This window comes from Balaenoptera ricei, chromosome 9 (genome assembly GCF_028023285.1).
Source record: "Balaenoptera ricei isolate mBalRic1 chromosome 9, mBalRic1.hap2, whole genome shotgun sequence".
Classification (NCBI taxonomy): domain Eukaryota; kingdom Metazoa; phylum Chordata; class Mammalia; order Artiodactyla; family Balaenopteridae; genus Balaenoptera; species Balaenoptera ricei.
The window spans coordinates 39,417,560-39,421,202 of NC_082647.1; the positions used below are offsets into that span (position 1 = coordinate 39,417,560).

At 34.1% G+C, this 3,643-nt stretch overlaps 1 pseudogene; it reads left to right on the top strand.

The window, feature by feature from the left end:
* The first annotated feature begins 2,230 nt into the window (after window positions 1–2,230).
* On the top strand, window positions 2,231–3,357 carry LOC132371277 (ubiquitin-ribosomal protein eS31 fusion protein-like; annotated as a pseudogene).
* Window positions 3,358–3,643: the final 286 nt, after the last annotated feature.

The following is a 3,643-nucleotide window of genomic DNA, read 5'->3' on the forward strand; positions in this document are numbered from 1 at the left end:
CACAGGAAAGAGCAGTAGGGTGCAGGCAAAGGCATGAAAGCAGGAATGAGCAAGACAAGTGTGGGTGGCTGGAGGGGTTGGGCTGGATTGATTAGTTACTATAAGGGACTGCTAGGGCCCCAGGCATTCAGCTAATGACTCTTATTCAAGCTTTAGGCCTCATCTAAAATGTACATCCTCACTCAGAATGGCCTTCTATGACTACCCATTCTAAAGGAGGCTCATACATTTTCCTCTCTTATACCATTCTGGTTTTTTCCTTGATAGCATTTATCAAATATTGAAAATTATTCCTTTATTTTTTGTACTTATTTGTTTGGCATAGTGGTTAAGTATGTTGCTCTGGAGAGTGGTTGCCTAGATTTGAATACTGATTCTGCCATTCACAAGCTTTGTGACCTTGGACAACCTTCTCTGTATCTTAGTTTCCTCATCCATATAGTGGAAATAAAAATACTGTTCCCCACTGGGTCATTTTGAAAGCAAAAAAAGTGATATACACTTTAAAAATATTTTATATGTTTATACATTTTTTAATATTTTTTAAAAATATAAACCAAATGTCTAGTATATTGCTTGGCACATAGTACACACTCACAATTTGAATGTGCTCAAGCTGGGAATTGCTTATAAGAACTACTGGGACCTGGATAAACAAAACTGACAGAACTTTAGCTAAATGAACTCAGAAAAAAAAGAGAGAAGACTCAAATCACTAAAATCAGGAATGAAAGTGGAGACATTACGACCAATTATACAGAAAGAAAAAGGATTTTAAGCACTGTGAACAATTTTATGCCAGCAAATTGGATAACTTACACTAAACAGACAAATTCCTAGAAGCAGAATCTATTTAGACTAAATCACAAAGAAATAGAATATCTGAATAGATCTACAACTAATAAGGAGATTGAATCAGTTATCATACATTTCCCGACAAAGAAAAGCCCTGGACCTGATGGTTTCACTGGTGAATTCTACCAAAAACTTAAAGAAGAATTAACACCAGTACTTCTCATACTTTTCCAAAAAATTGAAGAGGAAGCAATAGTTTTTAATTCATTCTTTGAGGCCAGCATTACCCTAATACCAAAAGCAGACAAAGATACTAGTAGAAAAGAAAATTATAGACCAATATTCCTTTTGAACTTTTGTATAAAAATCCTCAACAAAGTACTAGCAAACTGAAATCAGCAGCATATTAAAAGAATGATACACCAACACCAAGTGGGATTTATTCCTGGAATGAAAGGATGATTCAATTTACAAAACTCAATCAATGTAATACACCATATTAACAGAATGAAGGGAAAAAAACCACAAGATCATCTCAACTGATACAAAGAATTTGACAAAATTCAACATCTTTTCATGATAAAAAGAAAATCAACAAATTAGGAATAGAAAGAAATGACCACATCATAATAAAAACCACATATGAAAACCACGCAACAATCATCATATTCAGTGATGAAAGACTGATAGCTTTTGCCCTAAGATTAGGAATAAGGCAAGGATGCCCACTTTTGTCATTTCTATTCAAAAAAGTTCTGGAAGTTCCAGCCAGAGAGACAAGGAAAAAAAAGTCATTCAAATCAGAAAGGAAGAAGTAAAATTATCTGTATTCACAGATGACATTATCATAAATGTAGAAAACTCTAAATATTCAGCAGAAAAAATGTTAAAACTAATAAATGAATTCATCAAAGTAGAAGGATACAAATACAACACACAGAAACCAGTTGCATTTCTATATACTAACAATGAACTATTGAAAAGGAAATTAAGGAAATTCCATTTACAATGGCCTCGAAAAGAATTAAATATTTAGAAATTAACCAAGTAAGACTTTTACAGTGAAAATTACAAAACACTGCTGAAAGTAATTAAAGAAGACATAAATAAATGGAAAGAAATTCCATGTTCACGGATAGGAAGATTTAATATTAATACTACCCAAAGTGATGTCAATACTACGCAAAGTAATCTACAGATTCAATGCAATCCCTATCAAAAATTCCCATAACATTTTTTGCAGAAAAACTGATCCTAAAATTCATATGTAATCTCAAGGGACCAAGACCATTCTATGGGGAAAGGAAAGCCTTTTCAACAAATGGTGCTGGGAAAAGTTGATATCCACATGCAAAAGAATGAGTTAGACCCTTACTTAACACCATATACAAAAATTAACTTAAAATGGATCAAAGACTTAAATGTAAGAGTTAAAATGATAAAACTCTTTGAAGAAAACATGGGACAAAATCTTTGCAACATTGGATTTGGCAGTGATTTATTGGATATGACACTAAAGAGATAGGCAACAGAAGAAAAAATAGACAAATTGGACAACAAAAATTTAAAAATTTTGTGCATCAAATGGCACTATCAACAGAGTGCCAGGCAACCTGCAGAATGGAAGAAAATATTTGCAAATCATATATATGGTAAGGGATTAATATCCCTTATCATATATAGAGAGAACTCCTAAAACTCAATAACAAAAAAAAAAACCCAATTCAAAAATGGATAAAAAACTTGAAGAAACATTTCTCCAACGAAGATATACAAATGTCCAATAAACACATGAAAAGATGCTCAACATCACTACTCATTAGAGAAATGAAATATCAAAGCTACAATGAAATACCATCTCACGCCCATTAGGATGGCTACTATATACTATATGAACAAATAGAACATAACACATGTGTGGGGCAAGGATGTGGTGAAATTAGAACCCCTGTGCACTGTTGGTGGAAATGTAAAATAGTATAGCCACTGTGGAAAAATAACATGATTGTTCATCAATGATTAAAAACAGAAATACAGCTTTTCGGATCCCCCATCTGTGGTGGCACCGCTGCCAATAGGCAAATTTTCGTGAAGACCGTGACGTGGAAGACCATCACTCTCGAGGTCGAACCCTCGGATACAATAGAAAATGTAAAGGCCAAGATCCAGGACAAGGAAGGAATTCCTCCTGACCAGCAAAGACTGATCTTTGCTGGCAAGCAACTGGAAGATGGACGTACTTTGTCTGACTACAACATTCAAAAGGAGTCCACTCTTCATCTTGTGTTGTGACTTCGTGGTGGCGCTAAGAAAAGGAAGAAGTCTTACACCACTCCCAAGAAGAACAAGCATAAGAGAAAGAAGGTTAAGCTGGCTGTCCTGAAATACTATAAGGTGGATGCGAATGGCAAAATCAGTCGCCATCGTCGGGAGTGCCCTTCAGATGAATGTGGTGCTGGAGTTTTTATGGCCAGCCACTTTGACAGACATTATTGTGGCAAATGTTGTCTGACTTATTGTTTCAACAAACCAGAAGACAAGTGATTGTATATTGGTTAATAAAAGACAAGAACTAATGAACTAAAAAAAAAAAAAAAAAAAAAAAAGAAATACAATATATTAGCAATCCCACTTCTGGGTATATGCCCAAAAGAACTAAAATCTGGGTCTCAAAGAGATATTTGTATACCATGTTCATAGCAGCAATATTCATAATAGCCAAAATGTGGAAGCAAACCAAGTGTTCACCTACAGATGATAGGTAAGTGAAATATGGTGTATATATATATATATATATATATATATATATATATATGCAATGGAATATTATTCAACCTCAAGAAGGAAG